This window comes from Equus przewalskii, chromosome 7 (genome assembly GCF_037783145.1).
Source record: "Equus przewalskii isolate Varuska chromosome 7, EquPr2, whole genome shotgun sequence".
Lineage (NCBI taxonomy): Eukaryota > Metazoa > Chordata > Mammalia > Perissodactyla > Equidae > Equus > Equus przewalskii.
In genome coordinates this window covers 19,796,491-19,816,962 of record NC_091837.1, presented here as the reverse complement: position 1 = coordinate 19,816,962, position 20,472 = coordinate 19,796,491, and the positions used below count along the sequence as shown (strand labels likewise).

The window sequence follows — 20,472 nt, the reverse complement described above, 5'->3', positions numbered from 1 at the left end:
TTATTATTCATACTCTTATTTTGAGTCATCAAGTTCCAACTCATATAACAATTGTCCCCGTAGTTGCCACTGCTCTCAGTTTTGACTCTGTTTTGACTTCTTATGATGTTCCAGAAATCCATCAAGTCCCCAAAGTACACTGACATCCCTCGACATCCTAAGGAAACAGAAAGGCAGAGCGCAGAAGAACCTCAGGCTGACTCTCCATCAGCCCACAGCCCAAGTTCCCGCACGGCTCCCTGAAATCCTTGGGTGTGCTCATTCCTACTCTTGGGGTCCCCAGTAACAGCCTCCCTTTGGAAGCCTTATTTGGCCATGGATCCGCCTCTCGTGTTCTCAGATGTTGGGGCCTGAAGGGCAAGCAGCCTCAGAATCTTCCATTCTAAGCCTTTTGGCCACGAAGAGGCTAACAGAGAACTGCTGGGGTTTCCGGTTAGGCTCCGTCATGACTATTCCACCAGCACAAGCGTTTCTGCAGAGATGGCAGCCAACGTCGGCAGCCACATGGGGCGCTCCTGTGGGGCATTCTCGATGGCCAGGCAGGACTTGGACAACGAGACGCAATATATCCAGCCTGGGTCAGGGGGAGTCAGAGGGGGTGGCAGAAAGTAGACTCAACATGTGGTTTCTCTACTCAGTCCAATGACCTCATCGCTCCTCTGCTGACGCCGTTTGCCCCACTGGCCCAGCCATCTTGGTAGACACGGAGATGCACCTTCCAGATCCCTCTTCAAGGAAGGACTTGCAGTCCAGCTGCAGGGAGCGCAGTCAGCAATGGCCTCGAGCAGCCAGTTCCTTCAGGTCTTCCTCAGCTGTAGCAAGCCGCCCAAGGTCACGCCCTTGCAGGAGCAGCCTACAGTGGTGACCGAGCAAGACGGAAGTCTAAATGTTTGGCCAGTTTGCCCTGATGCAGGCAACTCAGCGTCTGCTTCCGGAGAACTCAACCTGAGACACAGATGCATAAATTCTTCTAGTCTCCAACATACCCCACTTCCGCCTACACCGAGTCTCGCCAAGAGGTACCAGTATTTCTTTTGACATTAACTTGCATCCGCCATCTGTTTACCTGGGAGCTTAAATCCATCTGCAGGTGCAATGAAGGCTGCCTTTGTCATAAGTCAGTCATCGCTTCCTTGGGTCATTTGGGCTAAGAACAGAAATGATAGCAAGTCACTATTAACTTAGCACCTTGCACACCCTGTGTCATTTCATCTCCACAGTAACCGCCAGCGAGATGAAATTACCCCCATCCCACAGGGGGAGAAATTGAGGCTCAGAGAGGTTGAGGGAATTCCTCTGAAGGGTTCAAAGGCTAGTTTTCTCCTTTCAAAGACTAAGCTGAGTCGCTTGGCCACCCAAGCACATCTCTCCCAGAAGACCTGCTTAACACGTCATTCTAGGGGTAGAATCTTGAGAAAGTGAGGTCAGAGAAAGGCAGTGTAGCTTGGGGTCTAAGAGTTCAGTGTTGGTACCAGATAGCCTGCCTTCAAATTCCATCTCCAACATACACAAGCTCTGTGACATTGGCCTGTGACGTGACCTCTCTGAGCCTCAGTCTGCTCGTCTGTAGAATGGAAGTGATGGTAGTTCCAATCTCAAAGTTCTGTTGTGAGGATTAGGGACGCGGTACATGTGAGGTGCTCAAGTAATGCCTGGTACACAGAAAACCTTCGATAAACGTTGAATGCCATTGTTAGAGGATAATTCTTGAAGACCAACTTCTCCTACAGCTCTCGGCCTGACGATGGTGTTATGAAAGGCGCTGTGAACCTCAGCTTACGCATCTGTGAAGAGGGACTGCCTACAGGATTCTCATCAAGGTTAGGAAAGAGTGTGTGTAAAGAGCCTTGGGCAAAAGGGCTGCTCAATAAAGAGCAGTGAGTATGATGGCTGGAGTCTTTGGTCCCCCGTCAATCTTAGAAGATACCAAGATGGAGCCTCAGCTTTTGTCCTATATTTCCAACGGATGCACAGAATTGTTCATTCACCAGATGAACAAAAATACATTTATTTCACTTTGAGCCAGAATGTTTACCACTCATCATGGAAACATTGATTATCCCATGGTCAGTATGGCCCTTAGATCTGAGCCAGAGGGGACGGTGACCCTGGCCCCAGCTTTGGCCTACCTTCCTTGAAATTTTCTAAGTCCCCCTCTGATGCCTGGGGCCGGCCCGGGTTGGCTCTGCTGTCTGAGCAGAGGGCTGAGTCTGCATGGGACCCACATGGGCCCTGGTCCCCGTTACTCCCCTTTGTGTCCCTCTCTGACCCTCTAACCCATGCGTGAGGTCAACAGGCTGTCTTAAGGAGCTCCAGGACTTGCACCTCTGGGGTGGTCGCAGGGCCCCATGGCCGGCCCCAGTTCCAGGCCTGCGTGGTATTTCTTTCATGGAATCAGGCCACCAGAATGGTCCCGGCATGCGGATTTGGATAACTCAAGTTGGTTATATAGACTGAGCCTTCCAAAAATATTTGCCCAGGGCCCTATATACTCCAGCCTGCAGCCCTGCCTGTGGTGGTCAGAATTTGTGATTGTTGGTTATATATTCCTCTTTACATAAAGATAATTGTCTTTAATATATTAATGAGGAGGAGAAATAGGTTTTTAAGGAATGCTGATTGGTAGAGAAATAATTTCAAAACATGAAATAAACACAACAGAAGTGAAATGAAGGAAATAGACTTTGGCAGTGAGAAAGAAGTGTGGGAACCTCTGATCTAGTCCTCTTTACATGACAGATGGGGAAACTGAGGCCTACGGTGTAGAGCTGAATTGCCCAGAGTCATCACGGTTATCTGGCCAGATTCTATGCTTGTAGGATGCTTGAGACCTGCTGACAAGCACGAGTAATTGATTGATAATAAAACCAGTCACCCGTGGCCTGAGACTGAGTTTACAACCCTGGTGCTAATGGACCCCAGAGAGGCAAAGGGTGCTGGTGACCGCTGTTCCCTCCTCTCCAGGGGCTAATGGCTTTATGGAGGTCATAAACTACTGAGTATTTCGATGATGAGAGTGACCTCCCTTGGCCAAATGACCCACCCTGCCTTGATTGACATGGAGGCCTGGCATTCCTTAGAGCGGCAAGAACCAGCTTTTCTCTGGGCCTGTGGTCTGGACTACAAGACCCCCAACCCCCATGGGAATTTCCCAGGTGTCTTTGGGAGTTTTAAGCCTTTGCTTGCCCATCCTGATTCAAGGCAAGAATAGTTTAGACCAGCAGCTTCTACAGAAAGTACACAGCATAGTCCAAACACAGTGTTCAGATAATTATCCCATCTCTACACAGAAGAGTCTGGAAGGCATGGAGAACACCATTAGCCTCTTCTATTTCTGAAGCTGTCACCTATTCACTCACTCATTTATCCAGCTCATTTTAACAAATGTGGTGGCCAGCCCCCAAGAGGGTCCCCAATGATCCCCACCACCTGGATCTAATGCCCTTGTGTAGGACCCTCCCACACTGAATAAGGCAGACCTAGGTAGCCAGTAAAATATTGTAGAGATAATAGAGTGAGACTTTTAAGCCTACGTCATAAAAGATGCTACAGCCTCTGCCTTGCCCCCTCCTTTGGATCACTTCTCTGGGGGAAGCCAGCCACCATGCGGTGAGGACACCCAAGCAGCCCTGTGGACAATCCATGTGGCCAGGAACTGAGGCCTCCAGCTCCCAGCAAGCATGACTTGCCATCCATGGGAGTGAAATGTCTTGGAAGTGGATCCTCTGGCCCCAGTCAAGCCTTCCGATGAGACCACAGCCCCAGCCGACATCCTTACTGTGTGAGAGACCCTGAGCCAGAACCACCCCAGCTAAGCCACTCCCGGATTTCTGAGCCACAGAAATAATGGCTGAGATAATAAGTGTTTATTGCTTTAAACTGTTAAATTTGGGGATCATTTGTTGCACAACAATTGATAACTAATACGGCAAACATCCATGGTGTGCCAGGCCCTGAAATAAGCACCAGCATACAAAAAGAACAAAGCAAACACAGCCTCTGCCCTCCCAGAGCTTATCGTCCAGAAGCAAATCTTATGAAGTGGGTGGAGTCAGTCTGGCAGGATCGAGATGAAAGGGAAATTGGGATCTGACATCAGGGCAGTAAAAATATGATCTTCTCCAGGAAGGAAAATTAAAGCAACATCTTTTGCCTTCTATTTCTTTATTGTTTGATTGCCTTTTTTCTGAGCCTATCTTGCTTTGAAGGTAATTTCTATCAAGCCAGCCTATCATAAATACTTCTTGTGTGATTTCATTGATACACCTTTTTAGAAAGCCTTCTTGGCAACATATATCAAAAAAAAAATTAAAATGTGCATACCCTTGACCCCACAATTCCACTTAAATTAATTTATTACATAGAAATGCAGAGAAACGCATGAAAAGAGGGACACAAAAGGATATTCACTGCGCTGTTATTCACGAGTGCAAAAAAACTGGAAATGTCAACAATGAGAAGTTGGGTAAATTACTGTTTAATCACAGGCCATCCATACATTGGAATGTTATGTAACAATCAAAAATGATGACGTAGCCTTACATTGATTTTTAAGGAAATACGTCCTGACATCATGCTTAGTAAGGAAGACAAGGCATACAACTGTCTATACTGTGTAACTCCATTTTAATAAAAAGCACATATATTTATGCATAAAACGATTGGAAAGCGAAACCACAACATGTTAATGATGTTATGTCTGGGGAGAAGGATTATACGTATATATTTTTTGTTTCTTTTGGCTTGTCTGTGCTCTTTCATTTTTTATTTTAAAAACATGCATTACTTCAGGAATATATAGAGTTCCAAATATATTTTCGTTCAGGCCTCGTGGATACTCGCTCATTATGCTCACCTTTACTGTTCTAGCGCGGCTTGTCTCTCCCCAGCCTGCCAGGGGAGCCCAGCCTCTCCTCTCTCCTCTTGATCAACCCCCGGGGACTAGAGACTGCCCTGGGTCCTGGAACCCAATAGAGGACACAGATTCCCTTCAGGGAGCCCCAAACAACCCCCTCCCGTTTCGGCAGGGGACGATCCACCCCTCGAGAGAGCCATTGGCCTGTTGACTAAGTCTGGCAGGCAGCTCCCATCTCTGGCTCCGAGGGCAGAGCGAACCCAGAAAGCTGATTAATTGCCCCCCCAAGGGCCCGTGCAGAAAGCAGGCCGAGGGTGTTCCCCATCCAGGATGGCCCTTGAAGGATTTGTGGCTCCGGCAGAGGAGCTTTTAAAGACTGTAAAGCAAGTTAACGGATCAGAAATTTTTTTTTTTTTGAGGGAGATTAGCCCTGAGCTGACTACTGCCAATCCTCCTCTTTTTGCTGAGGAAGGCTGGCCCTGAGCTAACATCCATGCCCATCTTCCTCTATTTTATACGTGGGACGTCTACGCATGGCTTTTGCCAAGTGGTGCCATGTCCACATCCGGGATCTGAACCAGCGAACCCTGATCCAAATCAGCGAACCCTGGGCTGCCAAGAAGCCGAACGTGCGCACTTAACCGCTGCACCACCGGGCCGGCCCCAGGGATCAGAAATTTTGTCCCATTGAACTGAAAGTCCACGGGAAGGAGGCTATCCCTTCAAACTGAGCCAAGGTCCACCTCACAGTAGTGGGAGTGTGATAGGCAGACTAGGGACCTACTGCTTAGCTCAGGCGCGAGATGTCCACCTGGACCATTTCCATCTCTTGAGGTCACCACCACAGCCCCTAGTTCCGGCTGAGATGGTCCTCTCCCTGTTCCCATGACTGGTCTGATCCCAACCACATGTCAGCGGTCATCCCCACCCTGTGACTTCACCCCTTTCTAAACGGCTCCATTCATCCATCTGCCAATCAGAGTCTGCAGTAACACACTGCACGTTTGGACTTTATCCTGCAGACAAAGAGGAGTTCGTTTATTCCTTCCAGAGTGTTGAGTGCCTCCTACAGGATGAGGATGGGGCTTGCCATGGACCAAGCACTGGGCATGGTGCCACAAACGAGCCCACCTGGTCCGACAGTTGCTGGCTTCACCTTCTGGGCAGGACGGAGATGCCACACACGTCAATAAACAAGGAAGACAATTTCTGATGGATGGTGATCAATGGAAGGAAATAGACTTGTAAGTTGAAGGGTAACTGGGACTTTGATCCAAAGTCAGGGAAGGCCTTTCTGAAGAGTGTCATTTGACCAAAACCTAAATAAGTCTAGAAGCTCGTAGACCAGGGGGATCTTTTGCAACCACCTCAGTTCAGTGGCCACCTGGGGCTGGCCCTGTTCAGCACCCAGGCACAGCCTGTAGGAAGCTTTCTGGCCCTTGGGACCACCCATCTCGGTGATGCTCAGGGCCCCGCCCTCAGCCTCCATCACCCTCCATCTTACGAGCGTCTGGGACAATGGAAGGAGAGGTTCTTCAGGGGAGAAAGTCACGCTGGGACCCAGCAAAGTCTCAGGGCCCCGCAGACGGGATGGTCAACACGTGACATCCTGGCTGTGGTTGAAAGGAAGTACTAGCTGGACACCAGCAAGGACAGCACTGTGGTCCCCAGCACTCACTGGAGCGGAGACTGGACAATTTCATGCTGCTCAGATCCTACCTGGCAGGTCGATGCGCTCTCAGGAGGAGGCTGATCCAGCCTCTTGTGTCTATTCAACCTCTTCAAATCCTCCCTCTTCTCTCTTCCCTCTTCAACCCTCTCTCCCTCCCTCCCAGCCTGGGCATCTTTTTCTATCTCGGGATGAATGGACACTCTTATTCAGAATAAATACCAAATTTACTGTCTATGACCTACGTTCCCCAATAAAGGGTATAGAATCTTGAACTTCAAAAGCCAGGGCGAGACTCCATTCTCCTTCATCGTGGGCTGCCTCCACTTTTTCCTGAAGCAATGGGTGCAAAGAACCTTGCTTGAATGGGGGTAGGGAGTGGTGAAATCGGGGAGCGGGCACAACCTGAAACAGAACAGTAAAAAGCAAAATTTCAAAAACATATCACCCCACCACAAATGTAGTACATCTACCAGGCCCAGAGTTTGGGACTAGAAACACACAGGCATGTGGACAAGGCCCTTGTCTCAAGAGGCTAGGGAAAAAGAAAAAAAAAGAGCAGAATGGCCAGGGCAGGGGGTCTGGAGGGGGTGTTTCCAGCAAAGACTCAAATCTGACAGTCAGTCAACACCCACGGCGCTCCAGAGCAGAGAACGCTGGGCAAAAATGGCCAGGCCCCAGTACCTCGGTCATGCTCAGTCATCCCCCCGGGATGCCTTAAAGGATGTGGCCTCAGCTGGAAGCCAAGGTGGATCTTGAAGATGCTGCAGCCGCAGGGTGTGGGCTGGTGCACCGCTCACCTCTGAACAGCAAGCTTATTGTTGCAGGGAAATCTGAACGGGGCACCTCGGACTCTCTCACACCCTAATGGGGGCAATGCAGCAGTGCTAAAGGATCAGAAGAAAACCAAGTCCCCCAGCTCTTCAGGCTGAAGCAGCATCTCTGAGCAGGAAAATCTCAGCGGAGGTCTGAAGGGGCTATAAGGATCAGAGAGGCGCACAGTATAGTGGGGAAGTGCACAGGACTTGGAGCTGTGCTGTCTGGGTTCAGATCCCAGCTCTGTCTCCCTCCATCTGAGTGGCCTGAGTGGGTTCTTTCGGCTTCCTGTTTACTATAACAGAGATGATAATAGTACCAACGTTATAGCGTTATTGCAAGGATTAGAGAAGTCCATGTTTTAGAAAGAAGTTACTATTTTAGAAAGCCCTTGGAATATGCCTGGCCAGGGAACAGCGTTAGGTAAGTGTTAGTAATTTTCCAGGTCAAAAATGAGGAGAAACGGCACTCCAGGCAGAGGGCACAGCCTGGGTGACAGCCCGGAGGACAGGAACAGAGTATCACAGAGTGCAACCCGGATCCGTGGGCTGCTCCAGCCAAACGGCCGGATAGTCAGATTCAACTCAAGCAGTACTGAATTTATTTTTCAGGCATCAATTTTAAGGAAAATAGCATTCTTTGTTCTTGTCAAACAGCCCACCAAGATGGCCTGTGTGACTTTTCTCTAAAATCCATCCAGGTCTTAACCAGATCGACTCAAAGCTGAAAAACCACAGACACTGCCCTTCCCACATCCCACTCTAGTGAGAGCTGCAGTTTCTTTCAAAGCCACAGATGCTGACACACACGCTTGCTGCCACCCATAAGAAAAACTGGGTGGGCTCCTGCAAGGCCCCCTCCTCGTCCAGGAGTCAGATCCCCTCCCTCTCTCCCGCTCTCTCCTGATCCCTCCAAGGCGGTGGCCGGGCTGCCCGTCCGGGGCCAGCGGGTCATGCAGCAGCCCCGTGTGGCCGTGCGCACCGCGGACCCCGCCTGCTCCTTCCTGCTCCTCTCGCCGGCCCATATGGAATGAGTTGCTCCATTTTTCCTCCTTATCAGAGATGGAAATACTTCCCCCGTGTCTTGGTGGAGTTTTTCTGTGTTTGTGAGCTGGACGGATGCTTAACTCTTATAGTTCCAAAGCCACGCTGGGCTTCTGGCTCCCAGGCCAAAATCACTGGGGAAAGATCCTCAAATCACAGGAGGGAAAGGGAGGGAGGGGCGGACTCAGAGGACACTTACCGTGACCAATTCCTGCCGAGAGGAATTCAGTTACATCTTTCTTATTATTTCAGAGAGAGGTCCTTGGAGTGGCCACCCGTTTTGTTAACCTTGAACCGGCCTCTCTCGCACAACAGTGATAATCACCAGCATGCTCTGGGCGCTTGCTATGGCCACATTTAATCCTTCCAGCGACTCACTGAAATGGATGTCATCATCATTGTTCCCATTTTACAGATGAAGCTCAGAGATGTAAAGTAACTCGCCCCAGGCCACACAGCCAATGAGCGGCAGAGCTGATCCATCTGACCACAACAAGTGTCCTTATCCATCCCACTCTTATCCTACAGAGGAACATCAATGATTGGGCCACTGTGATCTGGGACAGGTCTCTTCACCCCAACTATCAAGTTTTACCAATACGCTAACAGGTGAGAGGGCAGGGCATGCGAGTCACTTACCCACAGGCATACAGCTAGTAAGTGAGAGCCCACATAGAAACAGCCCAGGGGCTCCGCAGCACATCCATGGATTCCTGCTTCCTTCTTTCAGAAAGATGGGGTTGAGGCTTGGTTATCCACAAAGGAGGAACGAATAAGATTTTGCAACTAAGAGCCTGGGTTCTGGAGTCAGGCCAAGCTGAGTGTGAATCCTGAGGCCACCTTTTGCAAGCTGGGTGATCAGGGTATGTTCACTAGCCGACTCAGTGCCTGGCGCATAGTAGGACCATAAAGTATTTGTTGAATGAAATAGTGGGTGAAGGGTTGAGAACCCCTTGAAAACAGGGACCATCTATTCTTCTCCTTTGGATCCAAAGAGCCCATAACAGTGCCTTGTACCCAGTAGGTGCCAAATTAGGGCACACCCCTCCCCTTTCAGGGCACAGCGCGAAAACTACACCAATCCCTTCTGCTCACACCCCATTAGCCAGGACTTAGTTACATGGCCACACTTAACTGCAAAGGAGTCTGGGAGATGTATTTTTCAAGCTGGGTAGCCGGGTGTCAGCTAAAGATTCTATTACTATCAAGAAATGGAGAAATCCAATAATTAAGACTCTCTGCCATAAGTAGCAATAATTTTTAAAACAATACTATTATTATTAATAAAAATAGCTAACATTCACGGAGTGTTTCCTCTTGCATTAGGCACAGTTCTTTCAATCCTCACAACAATGTTTTGCGATAGATACCATTATCCCTATTCTGCAGAAGAGGAGACTGAGGGTCAGAGAGGTGCATGTGACTTATCTACAGTTGCACAGCTGGTAAGGGGTGAAACCAAGATTGGACTGATTTGGTAAAGAAGAAAAGCGCAGCTCTTTGTAACCCAAAGAGATGGAATATTATTACCCTCTGAGCGCTGGAGAGCCCATGAAGATTTAGCACAAGGTAGGAAAACACATAATGACAGTCCCAGAGCTAAGGGTTTTGTGTACGTTATCTCCTTTCAACCTCGGTCCTATGAATATCCCCACTTGGGCTGTGTCTGTTTTGTTCATGGCGTGAACAATGCCTTGAATTCTGTCTCGCACATATAGATGCTCAATAGACATTTGTTGGTTGCTGAAAAATTGCATTTGCGATTAAATTACTTTATGTGTCATTATGCTTTAATATCTGTCTCTCTCCCGAGACTGCAAATTCCGTTTAGGAATTCCATGTCAGGCAGGGCACGAGTCATAGCCATGCTGAATACGGTTTCCCCAAATCTAGCTCAGAGCCTGGAACACAGAAGGCCCTCACGGAATGCCTGTTGAATGAATGAGTGACCCTCTTTGTCCCCAAGAATGGAGAGGTTGAGAAGAATCTCCTTAAAATACTGTCCAGGGACCCATCCTTTTCTCTGACTGGAAACAAAATAAAGAACAAAGAATACAGCTGCCAACAACTGATGAGGCTCCTGAGTGTCAGGCTCCAAACTCATTCTGGATCCTGGTCAGAACTGGCGGAACACCACCGGCTGGTGAGGCTGCAGAGACGGTGAGGTCTCTTGGGCATCAGATGATGTTGTGCGGATTTTGAAACCAAACAAGTCTGTTCTGATGAGTCGGATGCAAACGGATCTAAATCGCATGAATTAAAATCCTCTGGAACACAAAATGGCTTTGGAATAAAAGACTCGGCTGGAACAGCTGCTGTGTCCCTGAAACAAATCATTTTCTAAACTGCTTTAAGGCGTGTGCCCGAGCTCAGCGGGGGCCTGGGCCGGCCCAGGCAGCAGGCGCTCTCAGGTAAGCAGTTGGGATTGGGTTTTTTTTTTGGCAACCCGGGATAGGCTGTAGCACAGCCCCTTTGCGTCTGAAAAAGATTCCTCACTGACTGTCAACCCCTGCATGGTAGCAGTTGAGCAAACAGTCCCCAGCGTCACGACTCAAACTGGATACAAGAAATAATTATTTGCAATAAAATTCCCCAGAAAATCCATGCTCCTGCCCGTGCATCCTTCTCTGCTCTTCCTGCAGCCGAATGGAAAATAAACAATAGCCGGAGGATCTTCATCACGCACCATTCCTTTCGCACATGCTATTCCCACCATAGCTGCTCTCTTGCATTAATCCGGGAAGCTTTTTCTTGCCCTGAACTCTTAGCCTCTGCCGTTCCCTCTGCCACCAATGCGCTTCCCTGCGATTTTGCACGCAACCTGAGACTCCTTCAGGTCTCCACCCAAATGTCACTTCCCCCGGGGAGGCCTGCCACCCCTCCCGTCCCCGACTCTGATGTTTTCCATCATAACAGTCCCCAATATTTGTGACGACATATTTCCCCTCTTTACTGGTTTAACATGTCACTCTCCCACTTGTCTGTAAGCTCCCTGGGGAGGGGGTTTGTGTGTTCTACTCATCATTGCCCATCCTCCTACCTCACCCACTCACCTTCCATTTAGAAGCCCAGACTCAACCAGAGAAGCTGGAATCCAGAGCCTTAAGAGGAAGATGGACACCCAGCCAGAGCTAATAGAGTCAAGAGCCATCCATCACTCCCCGCCCGTGACAGCTGGATGGATTCATAATCCTGGCCTGAAACTAACTGGTAGACCCGCCTGACCCAGGTTTTCCCTCTGCTCGTGAATTCCTGCGGTGGCACCAAGTGGAGTTTGTCCACCTCATCCTTCAAGCCCTCCGCTAATCCCATCTCCTGCATAACACCTTTTCTTCTCTCCACAGGACGAAGCGTTAGCTCCCACCTCAGATTTCCCGAGGTAAGCCTGTCTGTTCCCTGTGCTTGGCAACGAATCACGCACGGGCTTGTAGGGACCCTTCCGATCTTGTCTTGACCTCTTAATAAATCTTTTCTTGTTTAACTTTCAATATCCATTCATTCTTTTACCTTCTAAGATGTACTCCTTCTGTGGCCGATATGTGGATCACAGACTGTAAAGAATAATGATCTCGTCTTGCTCCCACCGCAGGCTGTTCTCCATACAGCAGTCACTGATCTGATCTAAGATGTGTGTGATCCCACCTCTCTTATACTCCAAACCTCCACCATCTCCTAACTCACTCAGAGTAAAATACAGCGTCCTAACTGTGACCCTCAGCTTCTGCAGAAACTGCTTCATGCTGGTCTCTCCGCCTCGGCTCTGACCGTTCTCACGCTCCCCACTCCATTTCAGGAATACCGGCCTCTGCTGTTCCTCCAGCATGCAAATCATGCTCCTACCCCAGGGCCTTTGCTCTGGCTGTTTGCTCTGCTTCAGATATCTGCCTGGCTCATTCACTTAATTCATTCAGTTCTTTGCTCAAACTGACCTTCTCAGAGAGACTGCCCTTGACTGCACCTTGTCATTCTCTATCTCCTTTCCCTGCTCATTTCTTCCCTCTATTCTCTGTAACTATTGGTTTCTTACGGAAGAGGGAGAGGACAAATGCTGGAGGGAAACCAGCAGTCTGACCACACACATTATTCAAAGGAAAACCGAGGTGCTGCTATGGAAAAAGATGGTAGACACCGAAATCAGCACAGTCCACTCAAAGCACCTACTGCATTCAAGCACTCTGGGCTTGCAGTTTCATATAGAATGTCCTCACTATTAAATTAATTAAGTAAGGGAATCGCTACAGACTGAATGTTTGTGTCCCCCCAAAATTCCACTGTTCCCCATTCATCCAAGTTTGTCTCCCACTTGTTTGCAGTTCTGATGGGACCATCAATTAGGGAGCCCTGTGCTTTCTGGTCAACCAGTGGCCACGGGACCCAAGCAAAGGTCACGGGAGCCTCTCTCTTCTAAGAAATGGATCATGAGCGCCGTGACACACGCATGAAACCGTTGGAGGTAATTCACGTCGAAAGCTGTATTTGTTCTGGGTCTGTTGTTTGGGTTTTCTTTCAAATCACTGGAACAACCTGTGTCCTTGTCACAAATTGTCCTTCTGAAAAGCGCTTTAGGTTAGCCCGAGTCATCGCCTGATGGCGTGCTCTGTGAAGACTTATTCGTTTGATGTCATTCAAGTTGCTGCTGCAGAGTCTCGGCATTACTGGTCAGTCTCTAGTCGAAGACAAAGCTACCCAACCGGGTTGCTCATGTGAAGGATTTTCTTCTTTCTAGAAAAGCAACTAGTTACAAGGGTGTTGGAAGAGCTAGAAGGGCAAACAGCACATGGGAAATTACTCAGAGATCAGCAAGAGCAGGAAGCCACTACCACCCTGGGCAGGAGGGACCCCGCGAGGAGGGGACGTTACCAGAATCCAGGAGCTGGGGCTGCCCACTGGGAGTTGGCACCATGGAGGGACACAGAGAAAGCTGGAACCACATTGGGAATACAGCCGCTGCTGGAGTCGCCACCATGCCCAGAGGGGCCCTGCAAATTAGGGAGAGTGTGGAGGGTGGGGGAACACCTTAGCAAATTCCATCATCGTCCAGTCCACCAGCCCTCCTTTAAAGGCCCCCTAAGTGGAAGCAAGGGACACTGGGAATTGTAGTTCACAGTAGTCAGCCATCTGTTATACAAAAGAGAGCAGAGGAAGGGCTAGAAATAGATTTGAGAGAAACAGGCAAATTATTGGCACAAAAAAGAGTAAGAGGTCCCTCTCTATGATGTGTCTCCCTTAACACCCTTTTTGGCTTCCAACATGGCAGCCAAAGGAACAAAATGGGATGGAGTAAGAAACAGGCACGTTCTGCCATTGTACTGCCCTCCACCAGAAAGACCCCATTTTGCAGCCTTTGGTCCGGGCCATTGGCTGGCCACCGCTCCCCCCATTCCACTCCCATAAAGTCCACCCAGCCTGCTGGTAACCAGAGGCCTGGCTTTGGCTGTGTCCCAAAGAACTGGAGGCAACTCAAGTCGGCTCAGAGCTCCGGGTAGCGCCAGGGCGGCAGGAACGAAGCCCTTTTCCTGTCTAGAGTTTGATGAATTCTCTAACAGTTGCTTCTACTCTCAGAATTAAAAAATAATGTTTGCGCAGCCCAGCCCATTAGCATGCTTCCCTGGTGACAGGGCCTCCGCCTCTCCGCTGCGGGCCTGCTCGCCCCGGTTCCAGCCAGCACGCTCCCTAACATGCTCTCTGAGAGTCATTTTTGGACCCGAAATGAGGAAGGGAGGCCAAAGCTCACTTTGTGGAAAGATTTTATTTCCATCTGAGTCCACTTCAAGGAAAAGCGAGGGATTGGTTTTCCCAGCTTTTTTACCTCCAAAAACCTTGCTGGGCTTTTCCAAAGCAGATTTATGGAATGGCTCGGCAATCACGTTTCAAGCTACGGAGACCAGGAGCCCCGTCTTTGGGGATGGCTCCAAATTGGCTGGCACCGTTAAATACGGGCTAAATGAAAAACACTCTGCAAGCCTGGCCTGGGGGAGCCTGTTCCAGGGCAGGTTTACAGAACTGGGGGCAGAGCCACAGGGGGCCAGCGACTCCCCCATAGGCTGGTGGATTGAAGACAATGAGAGGAACTCACTCAACCTCAGGTGATGAGGAGACGGAAGGAGACAGACAAGGAGACTGCAAATCGAGAGGTTTCTCTCGGTCCTGTTCCTGAGATCAGTGGTTCCCAAACTTCAGTGTGCGCTCAATCTCCTTGGGGTCCTGTTGAAATGAGATTCTGACTCGGCAAGTCCGGGGTGAGATCTAGGATTCTGCATTTCCAACCAGTCCCCAGGTAACGTGATGCTGCTCTGCTGGTCCAGGAACCGCACTTGGAACAGCAAGGACCTAGACGGTGGTTCACAAAGTGGGGTGCAGAGAACAAGCCTTTGGGATTTAGGGGAAATTATCAGAACTTACATTTATATTCATTTTATAACTCAGCCCTCTCAGTTCTATTTTTTGCACATAGTTATAATATTTATAATATATTAACCTAATTACATGAATACGTTTGTGTATATATATGAATATATAGTATATGATATGCATATATATGATTCAGCCTCAATTTTTTAGACTGATAGCAATGTGTAAGTTTAAAAGTTTGGGTTGGGGCCGGCCTGGTGGCGCAGCGGTTAAGTTCGCACGTTCTGCTTCAGCGGCTCAGGGTTCGCCGGTTTGGATCCTGGGTGCGGACTTAGCACCGGTTGGCACGCCATCCTGTGGTAGGTGTCCCATGTATAAAGTAGAGGAAGATGGGCACGGACGTTAGCTCAGGGCCAGTCTTCCTCAGCAAAGAACTGAGGAGGATTGGTGGCAGATGTTAGCTCAGGGCTAATCTTCCTCAAAAAATAAAAGTTTGGAGACCTCTGACCAAGTCCACAAAGAGTATACTTCTTGGGACATTTGGAGGAAATCTTTATAACGTAGAAACACCTTCTCCAAGCTGACCGTTGGTTTTTTCTCTAATCCACATCCACCTCTATAATGGGAACTAACCACTGAGCGCCTATCCTGTGCCAGGATTTTGCCCCTTTACTCTGTGAGGTACATTGTATTACGCCCATTTTACAAATGAAGAAACTAGGTGCAGAGAGGGAAAGTAACTTACCTAGGTTCCCTCATCTGACCACTGGTAGAACATCCAGCTTAACTTGGATTCAAACAGAGAAAATTTGAGCTGGGGGAATATGCTTTGATCCCCAAGCTGGTCATTGCTCAAAAGGGGTGCTAGGAGATCCTGAATTGTGGTGTCTGAACATTCACCTGCTTCCCTGTATCCTTCAGTTAAACAGCTGCTATGGCTCATCCTAAAGGACACACCTATTGTCCTTCTCAGAGGCAAATTCACAGAATTCACAAAAGCAGCTGTGCACCGAGGGTTGCGCCCTTTCTCATTGTTGTCTCCAGCCCTGGGGGAGATTCAAGTCGCATGTGGTCTGTGCTCACAACTCTGAGTTCTTCTCTTGTCAATTTTCTTTTAGAAATAAACTGCCCATTTTCCCTAAGAACTTACCCTGTGGCTCAACTTTTTATGTGCATGACTTCAATTAATTCTCATAGAAACGCTAAGAAACTGCCATTACTATTCCCGTGAATTAGGCAGGAAATTGAAGCTTTCACAGGGTAAGTGCCAGGCGGCAGCTCACCGGCTTTTGTGCCGGAGTTGACCCTGGGTGGATCTGATTCCCAAGCCCGAGTTTGGAAGCAACACACACTCTGTCTTCCCATCGGATGCTCAGCCCTTCCTTAGCCCCACCTGGCAGCGGTGATGGGAACGGCCACATCACTCTGACACTCAGTCAAGCTTGAGGAAAGAGAAAGGACCTGTCACACCTCCACTCTGCACACCTGGGGCCGGGCAGACACCAGCTAAGGCCTCAGACACAACAGTTCCAGTGACACACGTGGGGGACGTCTCCATCGGCCCTGCAGTTGACGAAACAGGTGTTCTGGCATCCCTGGGCCCTGGTGACGTTTTCTTTGGAACCTATCAGGGCGTGAAGTTTGGGGAAACTGGCAGAGCCAAGGTGCCTAAAGCTGGCAGGGGGGTTATTTTTAAGGAATAAGTCAAACCCGTCTTGAGCAGAAAAGGTCTCACCTGCGAGTGGCACCTTCTTCTGCCAGGGATGCCCCAGGAGCCCCCTGCGGCCTCTCAGCCATGGAGACGTGTGCGTGAGTGTGTGTGACTGTGTGTGTGTACCTGAGAGAGTGTGTGAACACGTTTGAGTGCGTGTGTGTTTGTGTTTGAATGTGAGCGTGCCGGGGGGTCGGTATCCCCAGTTAGGGGTGAAAGGGATGCCAGGTCTCTGATGCACACTTAGGACATACTCCTGGTCTCCTCTCCACACTTGAACATTTGACACCCTCTTCCGGGAATATCCTAACGCACGCAGAGCTAGCCGTGATGACTGCGGTCGTGGTTATGTTTATATTCAAACCAGAGACAAGACAGCGTCGTGCTTAGCATTCACACCGGCATTAGAGTTGGACAACGCTGGGTTCAAATTCCAGCTCCACCACTCCCTGAGCCGTGTGGCCTTGGGTGAGTCACTTGGCCTGGAGGAACTTACTTTCGTCATCTGTAGAATGGGCATGAGAGCTGCTTCACTGGGTTCCATCAGGGTTCCAATGACATTCCCTGACAGGAAGCAGATGGCCCACTCAAACAGGGTAATGGGGGGAGTTTAATAAAGGTGCTATTTATAAAGGCGTGGGCAGGATTAAGGAAACCAGCAAGGGATGGCAAGCACCCAAGGACTAGTGACATTGGGGAGCTGGTACTGTCAGCAGTCCTGAAGGAGCAAAAAGAGGGCATGTCATCAGAACCCAGAGAGAGAGAGAGAGAGAGAGAGAGAGAGGAGAGGGCCCTGATAAAAGCCAAGGCTTTTGGTCAAGACACTGCCAGCCCTAGACGACCTGGCAGGGAAGAAGCCAAGGAAACAAAGACCCAACTTCACTGTCCTCCATCCCTCACATCTCATCATGTTGCAAAACTCCAGGGACCACCATTCACAGCATAAACAGTAAATGGCACCTTCTAGAATTAAGCAACTAGGGCCTGTAGGTGACGCCATGATGTCATCAATATGTCAGGTTGCTTGTGTCTTTCTGCTCTACCATCCTTAGCACTGGCTTTCATCATTAAAGTTGCCTCATGATCACAGGTGGCTGCTGGAGCTCCAGCCATCATATTGGGAAGAGGAAGGAAAGCAAAAAGGCCAAGAGCTCTCTGGAAGCTCCACCCAATAACCTCTGCTTACATCTATCTCATTTACAACCCCTATCTGCCAGGAGCACTTGAAACTATAATTTCTTTTTAACTTGGCATAATGCTGCCCCCAACAACATAGGGGACTTTTATTAAAGAGAAAAGGGAGAATGGTCTCCCTCAAATAGGTACCGAATTGGGAGTCAGAAGGCCCGGGTTCTAGTCTCCACTTTGACTCTACTTGGCTAGGTGACCTTGGACAAGACACTGTCCATCTCTGACACTGCTGATTCTCTGCCTCCCATGATAGCTGCCGTCCTTTTGCTGACCAACCTCATGCCTGATCTTTGAACTTGCCTGGAAACTTCAGTTCTACTGTTGCCCGCTCCCCTTCGTGTGGCAGGGATGGGAGAAGGGAAAATGAACAGGTCACCTTCCAGTCTCTTCCCTAAGTCAACAGGCAGTGTAGTCTAATGCTGACAGCCCATCAGTCTCAGACAGATTGCTGTTTGACTGGTGGTGCCCTCCTTATCAGCTGGTGGCCTTCGGCAAGCGCATTCAATTTCCGCAAATCTCAGTTTCCTCCTCTGTAAAGTGGGGCTGACAAAAGTACTCGCCTCGAGGAGCTGTGGAGAGAATGAAATGAGGTCGTGTGTGTGGAATGCTTAGTCCATGACGAGACACACACGAAAGGACGGCTCTGAGTACGGTAGGATGTTCCTCCTCTCTGCCAGGAGCGGGCGTGGCTGGCAGATGCGCAGCCTGAAGACGGCAATGAGAAGGGAGGGGACCCCCACGCTGGCTAACGGGGTGCTGAAAGTGTGAGCGGCTGCTGTTTGCAGTGGGCTGCGAGCCTTCAGCATCCAGCGTTACGTGTTTCTTTTGTCCCATCAGACAAGCGACAGGAAGTAACCAATTTCTGACTCGGAACACTTCCCATCCTAAGTGTGAGTCCTTCCTGTCGAAATCTCCCAAAATGTTCTGCAAAATGTAAACGCGTGTTTATCACAGAAAAAGATTCCAAGTCTGCCTTTTTTGTGACTATGGGACTTGTCAAAGCCTTTAATATGCTAATGATATTTCTAAATCTTCCATGGGGGTATCACAAACTGTGTCCCAAACAGATTTGCCTAACAATTTCTTTTTTCTAACAGCCATAATAAGGACGATAGCAGTAATAGTAATAGCTACTTACTGAGTATCTACAATGTGCAGAGCCTGTGCCAAATGCTTTACAATGTGTAATAGTCAGCTATTATTGTGATAATGCTGCATAACGAACAACCACAAAACTCTCAACGGCTTCCGTTAATAATATTCTTGCTCACTTCCTGGTCTAGAGCAGCTGGTGTGCCTCAGCTTCAGACTGCGGATTGAGTTCAATTCTGCTCTACACGTCTATAATTCTGGAACGTTCTCCTCTTCATTCTGGGCAGGAGTACAAAAGAGCAAACCAAAACTATATAAGCACAAGTCTTTCCTCAGATGAAGCATATGTTACACGTGCTCACATCCACTGGCCCAAGGAAGCCACATGGTCAAGCCCGTAGTCAAAGGGACAAGGGAGAGTATTCCTGACACAGTAAACTAGGGCAAGGGTGGGAAAGGAAGTAAGAATTCTAAGCAAATAATACCATCTGTAACTATCGTCTATATGCAGTAGCTCATTTAATTCTCATGACAGCTCTATGTGATAGGTATTCCTATCATTTGACAGGTTTAAAGAAAAAAGACAAAACAAGTATTTGGCAGGTAAAAAAAAAAAAGACAAAAACTGAAGCTCGATAAGTCAAGCGACTTATTGGAAGTCACGCTGTCCCAGATGTCAGACCTAGGACTTGAACAATCTGAGTCCTTCATTTTTAGGGCAGCTTTAGAAATCTCGTTTGACTTCACTGCTCCTTAATTTCACGATTCCTTTGGTTCTTCTGCTGCATTCACGCATATTTATTTTCAGTGCAATGAAATGTTTTATAACGCTTCAGCCCAGAAGCTCACCTAGAAGCCCGCAGCATTTATGTAAATACTGATATTATTAATATTACATGAGCCCTGTTCCTAATTTACTACAAAATGCAGGGTTGTCATCTTTAGAGCTGCGTCTCCGATAAGCAGAAATCGCACTCAGTGATGAAACAAGGAAATGTGAATTTATGGACGTAGTAGATACCGTGGGGAGTTCCCCCAGATGCTCGGAGCACTCACCCTCCCACTGCACGCTGGCAGCTTCCTGTGCGAGCGCTTGTAACTCTCCGCCTGAGACCTGGGGAGTGGGCACCTCCAGAAGCCACCTGCGGACAACGACAAACTGGAGACAGAGGATATATACCCCAGTTTCTTGTCCCTCCGGTGGGGCGATTCTGAGGCATGTTCTGTATCGTCTCTCAGAGACCCCCAGCAGGACAGAGCCTGTTTCCCACAGCAGTAACCTGCTCAGTAACACATTCTGCACAGGCTGGTTTCCTTCCAATTTCTCTACACCCTTCCTGGTGCTTACTGGGATCACCTCCAAAAAGCAAAACAAAACAAAACTTCCTGGCACTCAGATCCTTGTCTCAGGGTCTACTTCTGGGGGGATCTCACCCTAAGACAACAGGTGAATATCATTAGCAGGAAAATAGTTGACGTTCTCGACCTACTTGAAAACTGCTTGCATTTTTGTCATTTGTTTATCCCCCAAAATCTTTACCTTTTTTAGGGATGGATCACAGAGGCTCTGCTATCAGCTATGGATTCCCTGAAGAGAACAATGCACCCTCCAGGGCTCCGTGGGCCCAGGTTGATTTATTTAATACGGAGACAGAGAGAGACGGAGCCGTGGGCAAGTCAGCCCCGGGGACAAGAGAGCCCGGAACTCTGGTTCTGGGGGAAGCTCATGGACCACTGCTGAGCT

The 20,472-nt window shown here is 48.9% G+C and overlaps 1 long non-coding RNA gene across 1 annotated transcript; it reads right to left on the bottom strand.

Moving 5' to 3' along the window:
* Positions 1-17,698: 17,698 nt before the first annotated feature.
* Positions 17,699-19,911, bottom strand: LOC139084464 (uncharacterized). Its single transcript, XR_011541868.1, has 2 exons — positions 19,785-19,911; positions 17,699-19,007 (listed from the first exon to the last, which is right to left on the bottom strand). It is a non-coding gene; the product is annotated as an uncharacterized lncRNA (long non-coding RNA).
* Positions 19,912-20,472: the final 561 nt, after the last annotated feature.